A 27889-nucleotide genomic window follows, 5' to 3' on the forward strand; every position below is an offset into this window, starting at 1 on the left:
GGAGGGTGAACTAACGGCAAAAAGGAAGACCTTTCTCTCTGTCTCTCTCTCTCACTGTCCACTCCGCCTGTCAAAAAAAAAGAATAAACTTAGAAGGGAAAGGCATTCCATCCCCCCAAAGTTGTGTCTTTGAATCTGAGTGGAAGAAATGTGACTATATGGGAAGAAACAGAACAGGAATTGTAGGCCCAGGTGAAGTGTTCAGGGAAGATTTGTGAAAGAGTAGGGAAAACACACACCCAGTAGATAGTTCTCATATGGACATGCTTCGCAATTTGAGCATTTTTGAGTCTGCAATGGAATTTTAAAGCCATCCAGAAACAACAGATGTTTGAACCCAAATGATCCAACTTCTTGATGCTAAAATTAGGGCTCTGAAGAAGAACGTTAGAGTCCTAACAAATGAAGAATAACTTCAGTAACTCTTCCCCAGGCCAACAGTTCAGAGAGATTTATTCCATGGCTTGTTGACCTATCCTTTTATCTATGCCCATTTATTTTCTAGGCCATAAACATTTCTGCCAGATGAGAATATGAATAGCTAAAATCCTCAATTCTCTTTTAGGTCTCACTTCAGTCTCCTCCCTCTGCTCTTTGAGTGCTCCACTTCCAGATTACGAAACCAGGAAAAGGACCCTTATCAACATCATTTATCTGCAAATCCATATATATAAAGACATGTAACAGATTATTGCTGTGCCTACATAACAAAAATTAGCTAGCTAATTTAATAGTTGTAAGTGGGGCTGACACTGTGGCATAGTGGGTAAAGCCGCCATCTGCAGTGCTAACAACCCATATGGGTGCCAGTTCGAGTCCCAGCTGCCCCACTTCTGAGTCAGCTCTCTGCTAGGGCCTGGGAAAGCATAAGATGGCCCATGTCCTTGGGCCCCTACAGCTGTGTGGGAGAACAAGAGGAAGTTCCTGGCTCCTGGCTTTGGATTGGTGCAGCTCTGGCCTTTGTGGCCATCTGGGGAGTGAATCAATGGAGGGAAGACATCTCTCTCTCTCTCTCTGCCTCTCTGTAACTCTGCCTTTCAAATAAATAAATAAATCTTAAAAAAAAAAAAAATAGCTGTGAGCAGCCAAGACAGATATTGTGAGAAGCAAACAAAAACCAACCAACACCAATTCCATCCAGAGTAAATGAGCAAACTCCATTTTGTAAGCTACTGGGTTTTTTTGCCCCTCATTAAATAGGGAACTGGTAAATGCTGACTCTCTGCTTTCCTTGACTTACAATGATTTATCTGGACAGATTCATGGCGCGGCAGTCGAGACACCTTTTGAGACCCCTGCATCACACATTAGAGTGCCAGGGTCTGACTCTTGGCTCTGCTTTTGATTCTAGCTTCCTGCTATTGCATACCTTGGGAAGGAGTACATGATGATTCAAGTACTTGGGTTCCTGCCACCCAAGAGATCCAGGTAGGCTTCCAGGTTCCTGGCTCCTGGTTGGCCCAGCTCCTACTACTGCTGGAATCTGGGGAATAAAACAGCGAATGAGAAATCTCCTCTGTGTCTCTTTCCCTTTTGCTGGCTTTCAAATACAATAAATACGTAAATAAAAATATTAAAAGAGAAAATGGTCACTATTTTTAAAAATGATATATAATTTGGTTCTAAAATAAGATTGTTGTTTTTCCATTAGCTTTTTTTTTTTTTTTTTTTTGACAGATAGAGTTAGGCAGTGAGAGAGAGAGAGAGAAAGGTCTTCCTTCTGTTGGTTCACCCCCCAAATGGCTGCTACAGCCAGAGCTATGCTGATCTGAAGCCAGGAGCCAGGTGCTGCTTCCTGGTCTCCCATGCAGGTGCAGGCACCAAGCACTTGAGCCATTCCCCACTGCCTTCCCGGGCCACAGCAGAGAGCTGGACTGGAAGAAGAACAACTGAGACTAAAACCCGGTGCCCATATGGGATGCCGGCGCCACAGGCGGAGGATTAACCTAGTGAGCCACGGCACTGGCCCCTTTCCATTAGCTTTTTAAATGAACTTTTCTTCCTTTGTCCCTCTTTTAAACAAATAAATGCAATTTAGACATCACTTGATTCAGTTTCCAAAGAAACTTCTTATACATCTCATGTAGCAAATAAACTTGCTAGCAAGGTAGCAAGGGTTATTTGTTTCCAGAAGGATGCTAGCCTGAAGATGTTTCTTATTCGAGCTACACAAATATAATAAAATAGAGCCTAGGAGACGAAAAGTGGCAGCATAGTCATGGTTCTAAAAGGCAGCCAGGGACTCAAACTGTAATTGCTTTTTAAAAATAGTATAGCAGCTTTGATTATAGTTTAGCTCCACAGCACGTAAGCGTGGTATGAACAGGAAATGGGAGTACATCTTCGGAGCCTGATAAGATTCTCTAATGGAAGACATATGCTCTGTTTCTTAGTTGCCAAGCTAGACCTAGCCAGAAAAATGAAAAGTATATATGGGTATATTTAACCTAAAGATCAAACTTGGAAGATGTTTTGAATTGCTTTTGAATTAAGTGATGACACTGAGAAACGTATGGTATAGTTTCAGTCGTGGAAAAATACCTTTATTTGAAAAGTAAAGATGTGAAGTAACCTCCAGTGGAAAATTCATCAGGTTAACAATGCATCACAAGCCTGGGTTATCTCAGGGCAGACTCAGAAGGGCAGAGCTGATTCTTAGAGAAATCACTGCTAATTAAGGGGATATTCCTTGCAAAAGAATCCCCATTGTCTAGAAAAGGCCAAAATTGAAGTCACTAAGGATTGATGTTTTAAGGACATTCGACAGGGACTGGCATTGTGGCACAGCAGTCTAGGCTGCCGCTTAATGACAGCAGCATCCTGATGGGAAATCTGGTTTCAGTCACAGCTGCTTGGCTCCCTGCAAATGTGCATAGGAAGGCAGCAGAAGATTGTCAAGTATTTAGGTCCATGCCACCCATATGGGAGACCAGGATGGAGTTCCTGGCTCCTTGTTTTGGCACAAACCAGCCCTGGCTGTTGCAGCCATTTGAGGAGTGAACCAGTAGATGGAAGATCTCTGTCTCTGTCTGCCTAACTTTCAAATACATTTAATTTTTTTTTATTTTAAAAAGATAACAACAGATGAAGAGAAATGAAGAAATTTGGTATGTATTTTGTAAGTGCAGCTGATGGGACTTATTGATGGATTTGATAGAGATGAGGGGTTGCTGAGAGAAGCTAAACAATCAAGGATGAATCCTAACTTTGGCCTTGAACAAACTTTAAGGAAATTCAATGGTGCTATGATTATATAAAAATGTTAATATTAGGAGAAGCTAGGTGAAGGATATACAGAAACTCTGTTGTGTGGTTGGCACTGTGGCACAGCAGGTTAAGCTGCTACCTGTGATGCCAGCACCTCATATGGGTGACAGTCTGAGTCCTGGCTGCTCTGCTACCAATCCAGCTCCCTACATATGCTTCTGGGAAGGAAGCAGAAGATGGCCCAAGTACTTGTGCACCTGCCATCCACATGGGAGACCCAGGATCCTGGCTTCTGTCTGACCCAGCCCTGACTATCACAGCCATTTGGGGACTGAACCAGTGAATGGAAGAATTTTTCTCTCTCTCTCTAGGTCTCTCCCCCATCTCTCTGTAACTCTGCCTTTCAAATAAATAAAATAAATATTTTTCTAAAAAAAAAAAGAAAAGAAAGTCTGTTGTATTTTTGTAACTTTTCCATGCATTTAAAATTATTTCTAAATAAAAAGTTAAGTAAACCCTGACCCTGCATTGTTTAAACAATTGTTTAGGGGCTGATATTGTGGTGCAGCAGGTTGCACCACTACTATCCTTTACTGGAATACTGATTTGAGTCCTGGATATTCTACTTCTGATTCAACTTCCTGCTAATACACCTGGAAAGGCAGTGGAGGATGTGTCTGCCACCTGTGTGGGAGACTGGCCCAGACCTGGCTTTTGAAGCCATTTAGGGGAATGAACCAGTGAATGGAAGATCTCTCTCTCTCTCTCTCTCTCTCTCCCCCTCTCTCTCTTTTCTCTCTCTCATCTCTCTCCGCCTTTCAAATAAATAAATAAATAAACAAACAATCACTCAAACAATCAATTCCAACATTTTCCCAAACTCAACCATATGACTATTGATTTCAGGAATTTTGACAATCTGCATATTACTACTAATCATAACAACAACAACAATGAACACTTTCGGAATTCTCAGACTATTTCACAGGGGAGGAAAATGAGGTATAAAGAAGTAAGCAACTTATTCAAGGTCATAGAGCTAATAGGTGGTAGAACCAGGATTCAACCTCAGGCAATTTGATGCAGGGTGCATCTTAGTTTCTCCTCTGTACTGTTCCCCAGTGGTACCCAATGTTGCTTCCATCTGTATCCCTATTTACTAACTGGTTTCCTTAAAATTGAAGTCATTTTTAAACTTAAAAGATAATAATTAAGTCAAATAATAAGCTATGTTATAAGATCCTCAGGACAGCTATTTTTGTTTTATCTAGAAATGCATCACACATTCATTGAATAGTGCTTGGCACACACAATTTATTCAATAAGCATTTGTTGAATAAATAAATGAATAAAAAACCTGGCACCATAAGTGTAAATGGAAAACCAGCACCATTTGCCAGAAACAGAAAATGATCTAAGTAAATACAATGAAAATAACATATTGTTATTAAATATCATTGTTCCCTGAAGGCTCTGAACCTGAGGTAAGTATCTCTATATTTTAAAAATAATGCAAGTGTTAGAAGATATTTAAAAAAAAAAAAAAGGATTTGTGTTCCAAACAATCTCCATGATTTAATAAGGAGGATTCTCAGAGAACAATTTTCCAAAAAATCAATTGTTCTTGAAGTTGAATCAGTTTTGTCACCTAAAATCATCACAGAAATGACCAAGGTAAGTTTCTATTGTTTGGAAAAGATGGTCCTGTTAAAAAGAAACTAGCTGGGGGACTGGTGCTATGGCGTAGCAGGTTAAGCTGCCATCTACAGCACCAGCATCCCATATGGGCACTGATTGGAGACCTGGCTGCTCCACTTCCCATTTAGCTCCCTGCTAATGCACCTGAAAAAGCACCAGAAGATGACCCACATGCTAAGGACCCTGCACCCATGTGGCAGACCCAGATGAAGCTCCTGGCTCCTGGCTCCTGGCTTCAGCATGGCCCAGCCCTGGCTGTTGTGGCCATTTAGGGAGTGAACCAGCGGATGGAAGATCTTTCTTTCTCTCTCTCTCTCTCTCTCCCGCCCTCCCTCTCTCTGTGATTCTTTTAAATAAATAAATAAATCTTTTTTTTTAAAGGGACCAGTTGAGTCAGGGCTCATGTAGGATTAGACAGCCTAGTCTCTCTCAATCTTAACTCTTCCATATCATCTTGTCTAAAACCTTTTACTTTCTCTTATGCATTTCTCCAGTCTGACCACCAACCCCTATAGAACTATTTGTCATTTGTATAACATTTCTTTGTGCATTTCTCTTTAATAGTGCTTAAAAATAATTCGTAATTATTTTTCTCCTAGTCTATGTCCTTCACTTAAGTTATAATTATAAAGGACCTCAGGGAGTATGCCATAGCTTGTTCATTTGCTCAAAGTTCATCTGACAAAATGAGAGGCCCATAATAAATTATTGGATTATGAAATCAATAAAATTAGGAGAAAAGAAAGAACAGTGCAATTTTCTTCCATCTTTGAAGCCATGATTTTGTCATTGCCTGTATTTGAAAGCTTGCTCCTGAAATCATTCAAAAGATCTTCCTAAATATACATGACAGTTGTCTAAGAAGATGAAAAAGTAGAAAGAGATTCTTTCCTTCAAATATTTCAGAAATAACTTGCTTCTTAGGGCAATCATGATACATCACTCTCCCTTTGGTAGATCGACTGCTACACCTCAGATGAGCCCTTCCATTGAACACATGACTGAGCTGATAAACTACAGCAAGTGCTGAGGTCACTTTTCTATACTTGGTGAATGGTGGTGATCTTGGCTCTCTGTAGAAGGGACAATGGAACCATACAGCTCCTAGCTGATAGTGAGTAAGAAACCAATAGGATGACAAAGGGGCCATGTTCTTACCAGACGCCAGAGAAATAAAATTCTTCAGATATCTCAATTGCAGTTTCCTAGGAGGGTATAACGGTGCTCAGATACAAACTGGCCTGTGAACATCTATGGTGTTTGAGAACAGGATTCAGTATGTGAGCACACGTCCTAACATGGCAGCACAGGGCAAGCATCCCTGGAATAGTGACTTGAAATGTTTTTCTATTTGCGAAATTGCTGGACACAAGTCAATAGCTTTCATATACAAGAACAAGCAATTAGACTATGTAATGGAAGAAAACTACCTGTTAATAATAAGCAATAACAAATACAGAATACTTCAATACATCTCTAGTAAGAAAAAGGTTTTTAAAACCACACAAATACTGGCCGGCGCCGCGGCTCACTAGGCTAATCCTCCGCCTTGCGGCGCCGGCACACCGGGTTCTAGTCCCGGTCGGGGCGCCGGATTCTGTCCCGGTTGCCCCTCTTCCAGGCCAGCCCTCTGCTGTGGCCAGGGAGTGCAGTGGAGGATGGCCCAGGTGCTTGGGCCCTGCACCCCATGGGAGACCAGGAAAAGCACCTGGCTCCTGGCTCCTGCCATCGGATCAGCGCGGTGCACCGGCCGCGGCGGCCATTGGAGGGTGAACCAACGGCAAAGGAAGACCTTTCTCTCTGTCTCTCTCTCTCACTGTCCACTCTGCCTGTCAAAAAAAAAAAAAAAAAAAAAAAAAAAACACACACACACACCACACAAATACTAATTTTTTTCTGTCACAAGGCAAAAGTCCAGTTTTAAAATGCATTCCATTGATAAAGTTGTCAAGAAACAAGATTCTCATATGTGCAGTATAAACTGTCACAATTGTTATGGAAGGCAATTTGCCAACAGTATCAAAAATATAACTGCATTTACACTTTAACTTGCCAATGTCACTTTTGGAAATTTATTCATCAATACTTGCAACAAATAAAATAACCATTCTTTTCTACATTGTAATAGCAAATTATTGGGCAAAAAAAATCTAGCAATCAAATGCTCTTTTTGGTACAAAATACATTTGTATAAAATAAATCATATAAAGTTCCGTTGAATGATATTTTATAAAATGATAAGCTCTCCTGTAAATGTCAGCATCAACAAAAATAAGGGAAATGAGGGGCAGTTGCTGTGGTACAGCAAGTTAAACTATTGCTTGGGATGCTGACATCCCATATTGAGTGCCTGGTTTGAATCCTGGCTGCTCTGCTTTAGATCCACCTTCCTTCTAGTGTGTATCCAGGAGAGTGGATGATAGTCCAAGTACTTAGGTTCCTGCCACCCACGTGGAAGACCCAGATGAAATTCCTGGCTCCAGGCTTTGGCCTGGCCTAGCCCTGGCTATTGCAAGTATTTGGGGGAGTGAATGAGTAGATGGAAGCTCTCTTTCTCTCTGTGTGTGTGACTCTCCTCTCTCTGTCATTCTGGCTTTCAAATGCATACATTTGTTTTTTAATTACTAAAAAGACATGTTTTTATTTAGCTTTCTGACTCTGTGCTTGTGCCTTCAACACTTTTACAACAAGTTTCTGCTCCTTGATAAGGAAAGCGTGTTTAATCCTGTCACAGGCACATTTAGCACACATGGAACACTACAGGCCCTGCTGACATGCTTTTTCCTTTTAGACAATCTCCTGAGAACTTTAGTCTCACAGCACGAACACCATGAAGTCTGCCTGGGCGCATGCCACATGCAGATTTTGGTGCCTTCCCAACCTTCTTAGCATAAAGGTAAACAATTCTGTTACCAGGAGTTCAGGACAGTCTGATTTTGTTAGAAGCTGTATCGTAGGAGAGCCTACAGAGTTATGTCAAATGCTGGACTATTGTGAACACCTCTAAGCCCTGCCCTGGAAGAGGAAGAAGAAAGCCAAATGCATACATATTTAAAAAACAAACACGGGAGTCCATAGGAGCCTAAAGAGATATGATGACTAACTGTAATGTGATATTCTGGAACAGGAAAAGGTAAAACTGAAGATATTTGAATAAAGTACAAGAGATCTTCAAAAAGTTAATGGAAAATGAGTTACTGTGAAAAAAAATTGTGTATAGATTTCAAACTATTTCTGCACCAAAAATAAACTTACCCTTTAATTCCATTTTCTTTAAATGTTTGAAGTACTCTTATATAGGCTTTAGATAATAATAATGCATTAATATTGGTTCAATAATTATGAGAAGTATATCAAATTAAAATAGATGTTAATGGGGAAATTGGGTGCCAGGTTTATAGTTATCATCTTTACTATCTGCCCAACTATTTTGCAAATAAGAGACTGTTCTTAAAGAATGAAGGTTTTTTTTTTTTGTTTTGTTTTGTTTTGTTTTGTTTTGACAGGCAGAGTGGACAGTGAGAGAGACAGAGAGAAAGGTCTTCCTTTTGCCGTTGGTTCACCCTCCAATGGCCGCCGCAGCCGGCGCACCGCGCTGATCCGATGGCAGGAGCCAGGAGCCAGGTGCTTTTCCTGGTCTCCCATGGGGTGCAGGGCCCAAGCACCTGGGCCATCCTCCACTGCACTCCCTGGCCACAGCAGAGAGCTGGCCTGGAAGAGGGGCAACCGGGACAGAATCCGGCGCCCCAACCGGGACTAGAACCCGGTGTGCCGGCGCCGCTAGGCGGAGGATTAGCCTAGTGAGCCGCGGCGCCGGCCCAGAATGAAGGTTTTTAAGAAAAATAAATGAAATATAGGCTAACCCTATAATGGAATAATTCTATGTAATGCTAAAGAAAGAATAAAGACTATCTTTGAATTACTAAGGTAAGAACTCCAATGCTGCTAAGTAAGAAAAAAAAAGCAGTTGTGTAAGAACTGGTATTCACCTAAAGAAATGTTGCATGCTTGGGGGCTGGCATTGTGGTATAGCAGGTAAAGAAGCCACTGTATGCAATGCCAGCCTCCCATATAGGTGCCAGCTCAAGTTCTGGATGCTCTACTTCTGATCTAGTTTCCTGCTAATGGCCTGGGAGAAGCAGCAGAAGATGGCTCGAGTGCTTGGGCCCTGTCACCCACGTGGAAGACTCAGAAGAAGCTCCTGGCTCCTAGCTTTGGCCTGGCCCAGCCCTGGCCTTTGCAGCCATCTGGGGAGTGAACCAGCAGATGGAAGATCTCTGTGTGTGTGTGTGTGTGTGTAACTGATTCTCAAAAAATTAAACAAATCTTTGAAAAAAAGTTGCATGCTTATGAAAATACCTAACAATAGTGGTCATCTGGGGTGAAGTGGAGTAAATAGAATGGATGGAAAAGGCCGGCACCGCGGCTCACTAGGCTAATCCTCCGCCTTGTGGCGCCGGCACACCAGGTTCTAGTCCTGGTCGGGGCGCCGGATTCTGTCCCGGTTGCCCCTCTTCCAGGCCAGCTCTCTGCTGTGGCCAGGGAGTGCAGTGGAGGATGGCCCAAGGACTTGTACCCCATGGGAGACCAGGATAAGTACCTGGCTCCTGCCTTCAGATCAGTGCAGTGCGCTGGCCACGGCGGCCATTGGAGGGTGAACCAACGGCAAAGGAAGACCTTTCTCTCTGTCTCTCTCTCTCACTGTCCACTCTGCCTGTTAAAAAAAAAAAAAAAAAAGAATGGATGGATGGAAAAGAGGGAGGGAAGAAAACAATGCACATGCATAGTATCCAAGTGAACAGAACACCTACTGAACTGACTTTGCTGATTTCCATCATAGGACTCAATAATAAGCAGTAAGATAGGTCTCCGAGTAGAATGAGATTGTAGCTGAGAAGCAACATCTTTCCTCAAATGATGACTCGTTTACTCCTTTATCTCTATAGATTCATTTAAAAAATAAACACGAAATGAGGGGTGGAGCTTACTCTAGTGGTTAAGATGCCCATGTCCCACAACAGAGTACCTGGGCTTGATATCCAGCTCTGATTCCTGACTCCAGTTTCCTTCTATGAAGATGCTCACAGGCAACACTGATGATTCATGTAACTGGGTCCCTCCCACCCATGTGGGAGACCTGGATTGAGTTCTGGGCACCTGGCTTTGGCCTGACCCAGGCCTAGCTGTTGCAGACATTTGAGAAATGAACCAGTGAATGGGAGCTCTGTCTATTTCTTTCTCTAAAATAAATAAATTAAAAATTTTTTGAAATTCAAAATTGAAGTCCAAGTGATTTTAGCTGGTCAAACCTGCATGAATTAGCCTCCTACATGTGACTTTCCCAAAAAGATCATGTGACCTTCCATGTATCTTCAGTTTCATTTTCTGTAAAGTGAGAGTAGGCCTAAATAAAATTTTATGTTCTGAAAAATATATTATCAATTGACAAAGATAATCTATGTATAGAAAAAAAGAAGTGAGAACAAAATGAGCAAATCATAAATATTGTTTGAAATGAAGAGCAAGCTATCAAAATTTATTTTCAAAGATGTTGAACAAAGCTCTACTCTATGATATTCTTTCACTGAATATTTTAACAGTAGATACATGTGAGAGAAAAATTTGAAATCAGAACTATTTATTTAACAACAAAACTGCATAGAGTTTTTTGGGGCTTTTTTTTTTTTTTTTAATTTGAGAGGAAGAGAGACAGAGATAGAGAAAGAGAGACAGACAGCAAGTTCCCAAATGCCTGCAAAAGCTGGGGCTGGGCCAGGCCAAAGCCAGCAGCCAGGAAGTCAATCAAGAACTCACACATAGGTGGCAGAAACCGAATAACCTGAGCCATTACTGCTGCTTCCTGAGGTCTGCATTAGTTGGAAGGTGAGCTCAGAAACCAGAGCTGGGTATTGAACCCGGGTACTCCAATGTGGGACAAGGATACCTTAATTGTTTGCTTAAATACCTGCTCCTATATAGTGATTTAAAGAGTAAGACTCAGGGGCTGGTGCAGGGTGGCAAAGCAGGTAAAGCCACTGCCTGCAGTGCCAGCATCCTGTATGGGCCCTGTTCAAGTCTCAGCTGCTCTACTTCTGATCCAGCATTCTGCTATGGCCTGGGAAAGCAGTACAAGATGGCCCAAGTCCTTGGGCCCCTTCACCTGGGGAACCTGGAAGAAGCTCCTGGCTCCTGGCTTCAGATCAGCTCAGCTCCAGCCATTGCAACCAACTGGGGCGTGAACCAGTGGATGGAAGATCTCTCTCTCTCTCTGCCTCTTCTTCTCTCTCTGTGTAACTCTGACTTTCAAATAAATAAAAAAATATTTTTTAAAAAGTACATGCTTCTAAATATTTTAGTTATAAATCAAACAAAATAAACTGTTAAATAATCATGTAAATCTCCCTACTTTGACACCTTCCTAACATTCTGAAAGTTGTATTTGAATTTAGATTTCTCTAACTCTTCAAAGTTCTAGACCAAAACATCAGGGACAAAAGAGAGCAGCCCATAGTCCCCAGCCCAGGGCCTACCCGTCCTTGGGAGAATGGGATGGGGAAGAAGCTATGGAAGTTGCTTGGGTCATGTGAGCTAGGAATTCCTTTGTCTTGGTTACTGAGAAGGTAGTCTGGTGAGGGCACACAGGCTCTAAGTATGCAACACAGACCCCTCACCACATGGCAAGGGGCAGGGCCCAACAAGGACCACAGTGAGAGTCTCAAAAGTTCAATGCTCAGGGTCAGGGCTCATTCTTACTCTGACTCAAAGGGAGACTGCTATAGATACTTCTTGGTGATCAATCATCAGATGGGGAAAGAGAGGGGAAAGCTTGCACTCTTCTAGGTCCTTTAGATTATCACTTTGAAACAGAGATTTTTATTATGATATGAATTGACAAATAGAGACATATCAAAAGATACCATGGTTTGTCTTTTTTATCATGCAACACTAAAATTTAAGGTTATATAAAAACAATGTGGAGTTGGTTGATTCTTATTGTATGCAGTTTTTTCATAGTGTGTACTTTGAAAGATAATTTCAGGAGAAGAAATAGGCATTGGGAAATGGAAAAGGATGCTTTTTACTCTTCTGTTAGCAATATTCTAAACCATGGGATCCTTTTAAATATAATGTAGATATATTGCATTTGCTTTAATGCAACAAAAAATCGAAGATCCTTCAAGTATACATTATTAGGCATAATTTTTTGCTCTACATAAAACACTGCCAACACAACATTTTAAGTAATGTGATAAATACAGAAACTGTTTTTTCTTAATAGCAACATTCACATTTGAAGCAAGCTGTCAGTAGCAAACAGCTTTGCTTGAGTTGCCTGGTTTAGCAGATGTCTTTGTTAGGAATGTGACAATTATCGCCATTATTTATTTCACTGAATATCAAGTGGAACAGAGGGAAGCCAAGTCTTCATCAATAGTGCACATGGTCAATTACATCATGCTAGCCCATCACATGCCTCACTCTTTGTTACTTGCTCCTGACATTATCATAAAAAGCTGTATCTGACTCTGTCTCAAAAAGTGAATGCAGTTCAAAGTTATTATCAGCAGTCATACAAAACTATGCAGACCATATGCAAATAAGGAAATTATTCTTTCCAGTTACCTTACTTGTTGTATAATTTTAGGTGGCATTCACCAAATGCTTTCTCTGTAGCAGATAATGAGTAAGCAGTTTGCATACATTATCTCTTCCAGTTACAATCAGAAGCTTCCCTGATATTTGCATATATTCTTCCACCTATACTGTGTTTTCCTTATAACATGTTATTATTTGTTACATTAGTCAACGATTTATTTTGATTTGATGAACATTGTGAATTTTTGTCCACTGAATAATTTCTATTATAGAATTTCTATTACAAGTGGAAAATTGTATTATAATAAAGACCAAATTATTGAAGAAAGTTAAGTTAAATTTGATCCTTAAGTCGATAGATTAAATCAAGGCAAACTTTGATAGATAATTCAACAATAATAAAAAATCTATTATACCAGTGCTTCACGTTCATTGGAATTAATTAAAAAAATTAATAAGGTACTATATCTCTTTTCCAAGAGTATTTGCTCTAGGGCCAGTGCTGTGGCATAGCGAGTAAAGCCACTGCCTGCAGTGCCAGCATCCCATATGGGTACCAGTTGGAGTCCCAGCTGCTCCACATCAATCCAGCTCTCTGCTATGGCCTGGGAAAGCAGAAGATGGCCCAAGTGTTTGGTTCCTGTTCCTGTACCCATGTGGGTGACCTGGAAGAAGCTTGGAAGACCTCTCTCTCTCTCTCTCTCTCTCTCTCTCTCTCTGCCTCTGCCTTTCAAATAAATAAATAAATCTTTTTTTAAAGGATTTTATTTGTTTATTTGAGAGGTAGAATTACAGAGAGAAAGGTGAGAGGGAGACACAGAGAGAGAGGTCTTCCTTCCATTGGTTCACTCCCCAGATGGCCGCAACAGCTGGAGCTGTGCCGATCTGAAGCCAGGAGCCAGGAGTTTCCTCCAGGTCTTACCATGCACATGCAGGGGCCCAAGGACTTGGGCCATCTTCTACTGCTTTCCCAGTCCATAGCAGAGAGCTGGAATTAGAACCGGTGCCCATATGGGATGCCGGCACTGCAGGTGGAGGATTAACCTACTGCACCATGGAGCTGGCCCCTAAATAAATCTTAAAAAAAAAAAAAAAAAAAAAAAAAAGAGTATGTGCTCTAATGGAGAAGATAAACATTTTGATACTAAGACAGGTTGTGGTAAATTCTGTGTGCCAGAAATCAACCAAGTATTTGGTAATGTAGGTAGGTTCTTGTTCTAACTTTGGTGACGCAGGAAGGACATTTTGGAGGGGAACGATTTGAATTCAGTTTTAGAAGTCTCTTAACCACGGTTGGCACTACGGTATAGTGAGTAAAGCCACCACCTGCAGTGCTGCCATCCTGTACAGGCACGGTTCGAGTCTGGCTGCTCCACTTCTGATCCAGCTCTTTGCTATCGCCTGGGAAGGCAGTAGAAGATGGTCCAAGTGCTTGGGCAACCCAGAAGAAGCTCCTGGCTCCTGGCTTCTGGCTTCGGAATGGCCCAGCTCCAGCAGTTGCGGCCATTTGGGGAGTGAACTGGCAGATGGAAGATCTTTCTCTCTCTCTGCCTCTGCCTTTTTGTTATTCTGCCTTTCAATTAAGTAAGTCTTTTAAAAAACAAATGAAGGACATACTCTGGCCTTCATTGTGCCCTGCAAAAGCTCATCTGGGAGGAAGGCTAGTACATGGGAGCACAGAGTTCATTTGCAGGACTTGTCACAGACCAGACTGTAAGAATGAATTGGGAATTAAAATAGGAGAAGTAGATTCAGAGCAAATCATGGCAGGCTTTGACTATGGTTTACAATGCATAAGAAATAAATTTTTGAGCTGGAAGCGTGACATGATCAGATCTGAACCCTAAGAAAATGACTTTAGCAGAAGTGTTCCAGAAGCCAGCATATAAGGTATTGGTGGAGAAAGACAAATTAGTCAAGGATAAGGAAAGAATTTTTTTTTTTTTTTTTTTACAGGCAGAGTGGACAGTGAGAGAGAGACAGAGAGAAAGGTCTTCCTTTTGCCGTTGGTTCACCCTCCAGTGGCCGCTGTGGCTGGCACGCTGCGGCCGGTGCATCGCGCTGATCCCAAGCCAGGAGCCAGGTGTTTTTCCTGGTCTCCCATGCGGGTGCAGGGCCCAAGGACTTGGGCCATCCTCCACTGCACTCCCGGCCATAGCAGAGAGCTGGCGTGGAAGAGGGGCAACCAGGACAGAATCCGGCGCCCCTACCGGGACTAGAACCCGGTGACCCGGCGCCGCAAGGCGGAGGATTAGCCTATTGAGCCACAGTGCCGGTCAGGAAGGAACTTTTTAAAATGCAAAAATCACATAACATGTGAAGAGCATAGGTCATTTGCCACTATTGCACTATTTGGAGAAAATATGTGCTGAAGAAGGGGAAGTGGGGGGCCGGCACTTTGACATAAGGGGTAAAGCTGCTGCCTGCAGTGCCGGCATCCCATATGGGCACCAGTTTGAGTCCCGGCTGCTCCACTTCTGATCCGGTTCTCTGCAATGGCCTGGGAAAGCAGTAGAAGATGGCCCAAGTCCTTGGGCCCCTGCACCCACATGGGAGACCCAGAAGAAGCTCCTGGCTCCTGGCTTCTGGCTTCAGATCGACCCAGCTCCGGCTGTTGCCACCATCTGGGGAGTGAACCAGTGGATGGAAGACCTCCCTCCCCCTCTCTCCTCCCCCTCTCCCTCTCTCTGCTTCTCCCTCTCTCTGCTTCTCCTCTCTGTATGTAACTCTGACTTTCAAACAAATAGATAAATCTTAAAAAAAAAAAAAAAAAAGAAGAAGAAGGTTATTGCAACGATTTAAGCTCTAGCAAGAGTCAGTGAGTTTCTGAACAAGGGTCCATTGACTGAAAGAGCAGATTGATTTGAAAGGTAATGGACTGATTAGCCAAGATCAAAAATGCAGGAGTCAACAGTGATGAGTTCAGTTGAGATCAGAGTTTAAGGTCTCTGCAATACATCAGCATGGCTCAGTATTTAGTTGGGATTGGGCTCTGATTAGGGGAAGACAGATTAGGGCTAACGGTAAGATCTGAGAGCCATTCTCACAAAGGTGACAGGTGAATAGATTGAACCCTATGGTAGGGTGAGCTAACTAAGGGATTGCTGAGAGTCAAAACAGAACTTTTTTATGGTGATTTGGGGAGTGAACCAGTGAATGGAAGACTTCTCTCTCTGTTTGCCTCTCCTTCTCTCTCTCTCTCTGTGGAACTCTTTTTTTTTTTTTTTTTAAGATTTATTTATTTGCTTGAAAAGTAGAGTTACAGAGAGGTAGAGGCAGAGGCCCAGATGGCCACAACAGCAGAAACTGAATGATTTGAAGCCAGGAGCCAGGAGCTTCTTCTGGGTCTCCCATGCAGGTGCAGGGGCCTAAGGACATGGGCCATCCTCCACTGCACTCCCGGGCCACAGCAGAGAGCTGGATCTAAAGTAGAACAGCTGGCACTGCAGGTGGCCACTACTCACGATGCCACAGTGCCGGTCTCTCTGACTTTCAAATAAATAAATAAATCTTTAAAAAAAATGGGTACGGGTCGGCACAGTGGCTCACTTGATTAATCCTCTGCCTGCGGCACCGGCATCCCATATGGGCACCAGGTTCTAGTCCCAGTTGCTCCTCTTCTAATCCAGCTCTCTGCTGTGGCCTGGGAGGGCAGTGGAGGATGGCCCAAGTGCTTGGGCTCCGGCACCCGCACGGGAGAGAAGCACCTGGCTCCTGGCTTCGGATCAGCACAGCACCAGCCGTAGCAGCCATTTGGGGAGTGAACCAACGGAAGGAAGACCTTTCTCTCTGTCTCCCTCTCTCTTACTGTCTATAACTCTACCTGTCAAATAAAAAAAGATGGGTATGGCCGGCGCCGCGGCTCACTAGGCTAATCCTCCGCCTAGCGGCGCCGGCACACCGGGTTCTAGTCCCGGTCGGGGCGCCAGATTCTGTCCCGGTTGCCCCTCTTCCAGGCCAGCTCTCTGCTGTGGCCAGGGAGTGCAGTGGAGGATGGCCCAGGTGCTTGGGCCCTGCACCCCATGGGAGACCAGGAGAAGTACCTGGCTCCTGCCATCGGATCAGCGCGGTGCGCCGGCCACAGCGCGCCGGCCACGGCGGCCATTGGAGGGTGAACCAACGGCAAAGGAAGACCTTTCTCTCTGTCTCTCTCTCTCACTGTCCACTCTGCCTGTCCAAAAAAAAAAAAAAAAATGGGTAGAGGTATATGTAGAAATTAAATGTGAATTCAGAAGATTGAAATAGGTATGATTATTTTAACAGTGAATAATGAGAGGTGAGCACAGGAATATCCAGTACTGCGTTCCAGGACAAAATGGACAAAATACATTTTAGAACAGCTTATTTTCCTGGTTATGCTAGTTCTCCAGAAATGTTTAGCTGCTTAGAAAAGGGAAAAGAAGACACTGATGGTTGCCTTCAACAGACATGGAAAATGGCAGGATGGAGGTGCAGAAGAGTGAGCTGAGTGATTAGGATGAAGGTGAGATTGCAGTGGACAGAATCACCCTTAGGATTGATTCATCAGGGGCCTTAGGAGGTTAACCCACGAGGTTAGGAAGGGGAGGAGCTGAGGGACTGGATCTGAAAGTGTGAAGAGTGGGTCAGAAGGAGTGAGGTCATAGGAGAGATGGGAAGACAGGTATTGGTCAAAGCAAACTTTTCAAGTGTGGGAATCTGAGATATGTAGAAGTTGTAGGTGATGGTGAACATGCAGGTGGCTACACTAAGGAGGAAGATCTGGGGCACATTGAGATTTAAATCACAAAAGATCAATTTAAAGAACCAATAGGTCAGAGAGTCAAAAAAATGACCAATATGAATTTTGTTTAACACTTAAACTTTAAAAAAAAATTTATTTTGTTTGTTGGAAAGGTAGAGACAGAGAGCAATCTTCCATCCCCTGATTCACTCCCCAAATACATCCAACAGCCAGGGCTGGGCCAGGTCAAAGCCAGGAGCCAGGAGATCAGTCAACCTGGATCTTCTACACAGGTAGCAGGGATCCAAGCACTTGAGCCATCATCTGCTGCCTGCCAGAGTACACATTAGCAGCAAGCTGGGTTGGAAGTGGAGCCTGGAATACAGCCAGGCACTCTGATACAAGAAGTAGGCACCCCAATAAACGTCTTAACCATTGCACCAAATACCCACCACGGGTTTTGAAAATCAAAGAATACTTCAGCTATAGCTGAGATTTTTTTAGTCTGATATGAACCACAATAGTATAGTATTAAAACATTTGGGCAGCTAGAAAAAAAAATTGACAGGACATTCAATTTTGTTTACTCTATAAGTGTGTATATATATATATATATATTTAAAGATTTATTTATTTATTCAAAAGTCAGAAATTTCGACAGAGAGAGGAGAGCCAGAGAGAGAGGTCTTCCATCTACTGGTTCACTCCCCAACTGGCCACAACGGCTAGAGCTGCACCAATCCGAAGCCAGGAGCCAGGAGCCAGGAGCTTCTTCCAGGTCTCCCACACAGGTGCAGGGGCCCAAGGACTTGAGCCATCCTCCACTGCTTTCCCAGGCCATAGCAGAGAGCTGGATCGAAGTGGTGCAGCCGGGTCTAGAACCAGCGCCCATATGGGATGCTGGTGCTTCAGGCCAGGGTGTTAACCCGCTGCGGCACAGCGCCGGCCCCTCTATAAATATATATTGAGTACTATGAAATACCTAATGTGAAAACACATTCCATAAGCATAATATGATGGATTTTTCTTAAACTATGGTTTGACTAACATTAAAATTTTTATTTCTCACTGTTAGGGTATAACTTAGGGCCTGAAGAATGACCTTGCTAAAAGTAGAAAGTACAAATTGGTTACTTTGAAGAAGAAGGAAAAAAGTAAAGCTAAAACTAGTAATTATGAAACATTACCATATTATTTAAGTAAATAGTTGAACAAAGTTAATAATAGTGATTCCCAAGGAATTACTTGTATTCATCATGAAACTGCTAATCATTCCTTAATGTTTTGCCTTGGAGTATTAAACTTTCACACAGAGACTTTTTCCACAAACCATTGATAAACCCAGACTTGCAGGCTTTTTAGTTTGTCATAAGACTAGCATGGTGGTGACACATCTAGAGCCATCAAATGCAGGAGCCACAACAAACTGGGCTCACTGCTCCTTTGTACTCCAGATTGGGATACAGCCACAATTTTCTAAAGTTCTGAAAATAAATAAGTTGTTTTTTTAGAGACAAGTACAGTGACTCTATTATATACACTCATCAGGAGATTGTGCAGAGTTTGGGATGCTGTAATCATTCAACTCAAAGAGGAATTGTTAGCCAGATGTGGAAAAATATATGTAAATAGGCACTAGGAGTACATGTTATCTCCAAATCTTCCCAAAGAATGTTGACCTAGTCCTAGAGCATTTATTTACACATTCTTTTCAAACAATTTTTAAAGTAAACTGCAAAACCCTATTTTGCATGACTTAGGTTAGTCCAGTGTAGACAAAATATCTATAATTGTTTAAGCTCTGTGGTGGATAGGTTTTTATCATATCCTTCTTGTGTGTATGTATGAAATTTTCCATAATAAAAATAATTTTAAAAGAAAAAGAAAAGAGGGGACAGACTCCTTTATTGTGCCTGTAAAGCTACAAGTAATGGGAGCCCTCTCTGCTTTTCTCCCTCCTGCTGATACACACTGTAACCTTTGAGAAGTCGTTTACTCAAATCCCTTTTTTCCAGAATGCACTGACGGGAAAATCTGGATGATAAAACTTATCATTACTCCTTGTTTTCTTCATGCTTCATAAAATCATTCCATGTACTGTCATTCAATTTACTTCCATGAAGCTTCTCTACTCATAAGCCTTCTCCCAAATACTTGTCCTTCCCAAATCTATCCTGAACCAATCTTTACTAGGCACCTAGTATATGCCATTATTTTAACATTATTTTATAAACTTCATGGCTAAATATCTTTGTAAGAGAAAAAATCGCATCCAACAGCAAGCTTTTAGTTTTGCTCAGTAAACATCTATTAAGCACCTCCTATCTGCAAGGTAGATACCCAGGCCTTGGTTACACAGCATGCTGGGAACTTCTGTAGGGAAGTAAGAATGAGGTGGTCCTTCTAAATGAGGGAAGGGGAGCTTTCCAGAACTGCAGATTCCAACATCCCGCCTGCAAGGAGGGGTGATTAATTCTGAGGTGCTCCCAGGTAGGGCTGAGAACCACTGAGCTGTTACCAAATCTAAGGGGTCCAGTAGATTTCTGTTCTGCCTTGAACTTGGAGTGTAGCTGGCAGGTATAAGACAGGAAGGATATGTGTTAAGCTGCATCCTGGTGCTGGAAGGAATATAAACACAGGGTTCACGCCTAGCAAAATGGTTCAGCATGATTTAGGTAAGGGGTTGGGACTCAGAATTTGGGTTCAAGGCTGGGCCTTGGTCTTGGCACAGGGCTAAAAAAGGGACCCTGTAAAGATCCACTGAATATTTTGTCCCTTTTGTGTAGCAAAAGTAAAACTGTTTGCTCACATAATCTCATTTCACCTTCATTTCAGTCCCGAGAGAAAGGCTGACTTGTTCAAAGTCAGGGAGCCAGCATGTGGCTGAATTGTGATTTGAACTTAACTCCATGCTAACTACAAAGCCCAGGCTCCTTGTGCCCCTCAGTGCAGAGGCTTGTCAGGCTCACACAGGGGCTCTGCTCACGTGGGGCATCAGGTGTGTTAGGAAACTGGCGCAGTTTTAGCCAGGTGGCCGCATGGCCCAGCTACCTGAGCCAGGCTCCACCCCCATCCAAATGGGATTCACTGCTCCTGCTTCCCTGGCCGCCCTCGGGCAAAGTTTTAAAAGGGCCTGTTCCTGAACACGTGTCCTCTTGGTTCTCTCCTGCGCTCTCTTGGTTCTTCTCTCTAGCCTCCTCCTCTGGTCTCTTGGCTCTCTCTCTCTCGGCTCCCCTCTGCTCTCTCCTTGCTAGCTCCTCTCTTCTCTGTTTCTTTCTTATACTCTCTTTCTCTCTTTTTCCTTTGCCGCCCCTTCACTCCAGTCCCTTACTCCGGTGTTAGGTGTGTTTTGCGATGGCTAACATTAATATATAACAAGGTGGCTGACTGCTGCCTGCACTCCCTTACATGGGTTCTCCTTTTTCCAGCAGTATGCAGCAGGCAACACGGGGACATGGGCAAGTTTGTCTGTGTCCCCAGCCTTCTTGATCATACCTGTTTCTTCCCCATTCCCTGCTGAGGAACCTACTGTCCTCGTGCTTTTCACCTCTACTCACGTCAAGTAGGCAGCGTCTGTGAAGATGGAGGCATCGTGCTTTGTGGACCTACAGCTTTTAAATGAAGATCAGGTGCTCAGAGGAATGACGGCAGTGTCAGGAGCAGGGTTAGGAAGGACTTGGAAGATACGCTGGATTCCCTGAAGTCACACTTCAAATGGATCCTATTGCTGTCCAAAGAGAAATGAAAACATTTCAGGAGATGGGACGGTCAAGAGTTTTGCCGCTTCACAGATTCTCTTGAAGTACTGTTCATACCACTGTACGTGCTTACTTGTACAAAGTGCTCATTTTTCACAGGGAACAATAAGTGTGTGTACGCTTCTCACAAAGACGGTCATCAGTGGTCCTAACCCATCAAAGCCTCTTTCTTTTGATAACTGAAGTTATAGACCCAGACACTGCTTTATTAGTATTCCAAATACCAGTACTGCCTGACCCTACAATAAACAAAGTAAACAAGAGTGGCTCTGCTGATCAACCCCACCCCACCCCCATCCCAGTTCAAGGAGAGCTCAAGGCCATGGAATTTTCCTCTACTTTTTAACATCACTTGTGAGTTCAAAATTGTTCTGGCAAATACTTCTGAATAATGGCTACCAAATATTTATATATTTATTTAAATAAGTACTTAAATATATTATATAATAGAAATATATTTTATTCATAAAATAAAATATGCAAATATTAATTATACTTTATTAACTTATTTAATTACATACATTTATTTATTTAAAAATGTTAGTTTATTTGCTGAAGAACAGTAATGACCTGTGAATGATATTCTAAGATGATGTCAAACTACAAGACAATTTTTTTGCCTCCTGTATATTCACAAGGAGAAAGTAATTTAACTGGGCAGCATAATAAAGCAGATCAAAGACTTAACTTTGGGGTCCAACACTGTGCCATAGTGGATAAAACCACTACCTGCAACACCACCTGCAATCCCAGCTGGTTTGAGTCCCAGCTGCTCCACTTCCAATCCAGTTCCCTGCTAACGCCCCAGGAGTGCAGTGGAAGATGGCCCAGATCCTTGGGCTCCTGCACCCACATGGGAGACATGGAGGAAGCTCCTGGCTCCTGGCTTCAGACTGGCCCAGTTCTGGCCACTGTGGCCATTTGAGGCGTGAACCAGCAGATGGAAAACTTTTCTCTTTCTATCTTTCCCCCTCTCTCTGTAACTCTGCCTTTCAATTAAATAAATTCTTAAAAAAAAAAAAAGACAACTTCATTAACTGTGCAACTTCTGAAATTACTGCTTCTCTGAGCCTGCTTTCTGTCATGATAAAACTATTAACACTTGCTAGAAAGGTTTTTTCTTTCTCTTTTTGTGAGGATTGGATGTACTAGATGTGAAGGAGCTGAAAACGATAGTTGAGTGAATAATTAGTACAAGCTCAATAAGCATAGCTTTGTTACAATGCTTGTCACACTACAGAGGCTTTATACTTGTTTATCCCATATTCCTCAGGGAGTAATTAAAGAATTATTGGTTTCATTTTGAATTACTAAAGCAAACATATCTGTTGAAAACATTTAAGTTATGTAAGTAGACAAATAAAAAGTGGAAGGCCCTCCTCTTAATCCCATATCTCAGAGATAATCACTCTTAACAGCTTGATATATAAACTCTCAGACCTTTCTCTGGGTACCGGCAAACACATAATTTTTGTGTAAAAATTTTGCGACAAAATGAGGGAGAGAGAGGCAGAGACAGAGGCAGAAAGAGAGAGAGAGGCTGAAAGTATTCCAATCCTGTAGTTTACTCCTCAAATGCCTCAAATGACTGCAGCTGGGTGGAGGCCCAAGCCAAGAGCCAGGAACTCAATCCAAGTCTCCTGTGTGAGTGGCAAGGACCCAATTATCTGAGACAACATTGTTGCTTCCTGAGTCTGCACCAGCAGGAAGCTGGAGTGTGGAGCCAGAGCGGGTGTAAAAGCTAGGTACCCTGATGTGGAACATGGGCATCTTAACTGGTGTCTTAACCATTAGGCCAAATGTCTTCCCACAATATAATTTTTAAAACAGATTTGGACTATATACAGTGTTCTGCAGCCTGAGATTCTGACTTTGTGCACATTTTTTCCAGACCTAGTGTTCTATTTATAGGTCTGGACTGTAATTTATGATACAAATCTCTTATTAATGGACAAGTTATTGACTTATTTTTTTTTGCTTTTTCAATCAGTGCTGCAATAAACATTCTTTTCTTTTTTTAAGATATATTTAATTTATTTGAAAGAAAGAGTTATAGAGAGAGGTAGAGACAGAGAGAGAGAGGTCTTCCATAAGCTGGTTCACTCCCCCAGATGGCTGCAACTGCCTGAGCTGCGCTGATCCGAAGCCAGGAGCCAGGAGCTTCTTCCAGGTCTCCAATGTGAGTGCAGTGGCCCAAAAACTTGGGCCATCTTCTGCTTTCCCAGGCCATAGCAGACAGCTGGCTCGGAAGCAGAGCAGCCAGGACTAGAACCGGTGCCCATATGGGATGCTGACACTGCAGGCAGGGGCTTTACCTGCTATGCCACAGTGCCTTCTCCTGCAATAAACATTCTTATGTAAATATCTTTTAGCCTATGTATTAGTTCCCCCATCCCACTCTCCCCAGGAAAAATTTCTAGAAGACTAATTGTTAAATTAAAGGATATAGGTGTTAACTAGACTTTGCTAACTTGGAGGGAGAATGTTATGTGTTGAACCATGTTGCTCAGAAATGTGTATGTTGGGGGTTGGTGCTCTGGCATAGTGGGTAAAGCCGCTGACTGCAGTGCCAGCATCTCATATGGACACTGGTTTGAGTCCTGGCTGCTCTACTTCCGATGCAGCTCTCTGATATGGCCTGGGAAAGCAGTGGAAAATGGCCCAAATCCTTGGGCCCATGCATCCATGTGGGAGACCTGGAGGAAGCTCCTGGCTCCTGGCTTTAGATCAGCCCAGCTCCAGCTGTTGTGGCCATCTGCGGAGTGAACCAGCGGATGGAAGACTCTCTCTCTCTCTGCCTCTCTGTGATTCTGCCTTTCAAATAAATAAATCTTTAAAAAATACTTAAGATAAATGAAATTCTGTAATTTACAGCAACATGCATGAAACCAGAGGATATTATATTAAGTGAAATGTCAGGCATAAGAAGACAAACAGTGGATGTTCTCAGTAATATGTGAAAGCTAAAGTTGATCTAAAGAAATAAAGAAAGAATGGTGGTTATCAGAGCCTGTGAAGGGTATGTGAGAGCTGGGAGGCGGAGGTGGGGGTTGGAGGGGGATGGAAAGGGGATGCTTACTGGAGACAGGTGCAGTTGGATAGGATGAGTAACTTAGAATGTTCTTTAACATAGTACGATTACTGTGGTTGACAAGTTAATATAACATTTCCAAAATAATCAATTGAGAATATCTCCAATAAAAAGAAATGTCTGAAGCTATAGATATGCCAATAACTCTGATCTGATCATTACACATTGTAGATATGTGTTGAAATGTCATACTGTAGCCCATAAATATTTGAAAGTATGTGCCAATTAAAAAAATGAATTTATGTATTACAAAAAAACTGAGTCTTAACACATTCCCTATCCCTGACTATCCCTACTCCTTCAACTCTCATTATATTTGACGTGTGTGCTTCTGCAAGAAAAGGCTAGGGAGAAAACCTGAAATTATTTAAGGTTCTATATTCTGCTCTGCAGTCATCCCCAGTAACCTTCACATATTTGACACTTTTTAAAATTTCCTGAAGAAATGACTCACCCAGAATTATAGTTACAGTAGCTGGGATAATTGATCTCAAGGTCTTCCTTCAGAAATCTGCTTTATGCATAAAGTAAGACTGCTTTTCTGGAAATTGTTACATCCTGGTGACGGAGAGGATAAGTATTTGTCAGGGATGGAAAAGAGGGTTTTACTTTGATGATTTTCTCCTTCCCTCCTCTCTTTTCAGTGTTCACTTTGGTTGCTTGAGCACCACACTTCTGGGAAGGCTTGTGCTTATATTTCCCAACAGGTTAGTGGATCTTGGGAGGCTGAGTCTATTCACAATCTCAAGCTTACCTTTATTTGTCTTATATGGTTTTGCTTTTTCCATTCCATTTCCTAAGCCTAATATGAATCCCCAAAATATATGCAATTACAGCAGTCTCCCCTTATGTGTGGTTTCACTTTTCATGGTTTCAGTTATTTGTGATCAACTGAAGTCCAAAAAATATTAACTGGAGAATTAAAGGAATAATTCATACGTTTTGTATATTGTTACATTTATTAGCTATTACTATTAATCTCTTATTGTGTCTAATTTATAAATTAAACCTATGAATTATTAGAACATAGACAGTGTTGAGTATCATGCAGTTTTAGGTATGAAGAATCTGAAATGAATTCTGCTTGGTGGGGGGCAGTCTACTATATTTCCAATACATATTCCATGCCTACTGTGCTGAAGGCCTTACTCTACATTCTGCATTAGATAGCTAAGTCAGTCTACCTCAGGGACAGTAGCCTCAGAGTAAATGTAACTCCTGGTCATGTTTGCTCACACATTTTCAAGAAACCCAGATTTGATAAAAGAAAACATTCTAATTGTCTAGAGCTCATGGACAGCATCTAAATGTCAGCAATGTTCAATTCAAACCAAAAACATGTTCTGAAATAGCAAACACTTTTATCAGAAACAAGAATTTTGGAAGAATTGCTCACTTATGTGTCATAAATCGTGAAGGAGAAAGGGAGTTTCACCCATGCCACATGTGAACTACAGAGCTACGTGGTAATACAACATCATCTGCACTACAGCTGCTTCAAGAAGCTCAAAGGCTAACATACAGAAACAACAACATAAAAAAAAGTAAAGAAAAGAAAGAAACCTAAATGCTAACATATAGTTTCAACAACTGGTATCATGGGCTGTCCACATGACATAAGAAAAATGATTTAAAGTGCTCTTCCAATAATAAGATTTTAGGTTCTTTTAGGACATATACATAGCCTTTTGGAATAAGAACTTGAGAGGGAAATATCTAAAGTCTAACACTAGGGTTTAATGCTGCATTGGTATCATTTTGGATAATAACCATGGCCATTATTTTGGTTTCACACAATCTGTTTACCTATTTATAGTGGTTGACTGGCAAGATGTTATTATTTACTACCAGATTTCTGGAAGCAAGCAAAGGAAAACTAGAATATCAACTAAAAATCAAAACAAATCACAATCATGATTTCCCCCTTGGCATGGATCATGGCATGAGTAACAATCACAAACATCATTTGCTCTTCTATTTTCTTAATCAGAGCTTAAGGACATCCCTAAAATACAATCCAATCAATATTCAATGATTAGAGGGATAGTGTAAGAAAGAATCTCTTGCACTGTTGGAAGCCTCACAAAGAAGGAAATGATGTGCTATTTTAACTATTACTAAGCATTTGTCCCTGCCAGTAAGTCTTCATGGTAATCCAGTGCAACTGCTTGACTCAGAGCCAGCAGATTAATCTAAGCACAGGTATTTGCTTCCTCTCCAAATTTCCTGTTTTCCTGGATATGAGGCTTCGGGGATTCGTCTTCAGGAAACAGTCACTCATCGAGCTCTTCTAGGAGGGAGAATTTGGAGTGGGCAGGTTCCTACTGCTTACTAAAATGATAGCCTTGTACTAACCTAGCATGCTTCACCTACATAAACTTAAGTTCAATTCACTTTCAGGAAACTCTTACATGGCAGGAGGCATTCAATCATTGCCAAAGTCAATATATTAAGGCTGGTTATTGAAGGCAGCTGGTTTCCCGTAGAACCATTTGTCCCTATTTCCTATTTCAATCAGTTTCTGATTCAGTGGTAGGAAATGCCAAAGGGAGTTGGCAACAATGGCCTTTTCTGCTTACAATAGATTTTCTTTTATGTTCTTTAGATTTTTCTCCAGTATTGTGTTCAGTGGTACTTCTACTGTGTAATCAGATTGGATAGGTCTTCAACAAGGTGCCAACTGGCAAGAGAACTTGGAGGTAAATGGTTTCCTCGCTTCCTTCAGTCCCAGAAGCAACTGTGTGGTCCATCACTAGGATAGGGAGTCCTCAGAAGAGCTGACTTAGAACTGTTTCCAGGAGGGCCTTGGAATCTGAAAATTCCTTGAGCCTCTAGTGATAAGTAGAGATAATCAGGCCGCCTGGGGCAGTCTGGATTCAAACATCCTATTTCTGCACTGATTCCTCCCCCTACTCCCGCCTTGGCAAAGGGGAAAAAGAAAAACCCCTCTGAGAAAGAATTTGAGAATGGGAGCTATTTGCTCTGACTTCCTGCTGCTTGTTTAAATCTCAGGGCTTCAAGTATGCTTCTCTCATTTTCTTTTTCCAATACCATGTCTTAGCTTTTCTTCCTCTGTGGGGTGATGTTTGATCTATACAAAGAGGATGTATAAAGCTTTATTTTTCTAATTTTTGTTTATTAGTTGGATAACTTTGGAAGCATGACTTGGCTTCCTGTACCTTAAAGATTCTTAATCTATAAAAGGGTATGCCAACGTCTATTCACTTTTATACAAATAATTTTACTTTTAACAGACACATAAAATTACATGTATTTATGGGTTGTCATGTGATGTTTCAACTACATGAATACATTATATAATGTCCAATCAGGGTAAATATAGTAACATTTCTTTATGGTGGAAACATTCAAAATCGTTTCTTCTAGATTTTTTAAGGGGACATATACGGGACATTTAAGACATTTTGTGAGGCTGGCACTGCAGCTCAATAGGCTAATCCCTCCGCCTAGTGGCGCCGGCACACGGGGTTCTAGTCCCGGTCAGGGCGCCGGATTCTGTCCCGGTTGCCCCTCTTCCAGGCCAGCTCTCTGCTGTGGCCAGGGAGTGCAGTGGAGGATGGCCCAAGTCTTTGGGCCCTGCACCCTATGGGAGACCAGGAGAAGCACCTGGCTCCTGCCTTCGGATCAGTGCGGTGCGCCGGCCACAGCGCGCTGACCGCGGCAGCCATTGGAGGGTGAACCAACGGCAAAGGAAGACCTTTCTCTCTGTCTCTCTCTCACTGTCCACTCTGCCTGTCCAAAAAAAAAAAAAAAAAAAAAAAAAAAAAAGACATTTTGTGAATGACAGACTATTTCTATTGGGTAATATCTTGAATT

At 42.1% G+C, this 27889-nt stretch overlaps 1 protein-coding gene and 1 pseudogene across 1 annotated transcript in view; both read right to left on the reverse strand.

Moving 5' to 3' along the window:
- The window catches only part of HERPUD2 (HERPUD family member 2), a 146786-nt gene that overhangs the window by 115268 nt on the left and 3629 nt on the right, over positions 1–27889 (reverse strand). Inside the window, exon 2 of the mRNA XM_008261633.4 lies at positions 20761–20930. The gene's annotated coding sequence lies outside the window, so the exon portion shown is untranslated. The remainder of the gene's footprint in view (positions 1–20760; positions 20931–27889) is intronic.
- Positions 6785–20696, reverse strand: LOC108177206 (large ribosomal subunit protein eL34-like; annotated as a pseudogene).

Source organism: Oryctolagus cuniculus, chromosome 16 (assembly GCF_964237555.1).
Source record: "Oryctolagus cuniculus chromosome 16, mOryCun1.1, whole genome shotgun sequence".
NCBI classification, from domain to species: Eukaryota; Metazoa; Chordata; class Mammalia; order Lagomorpha; family Leporidae; genus Oryctolagus; species Oryctolagus cuniculus.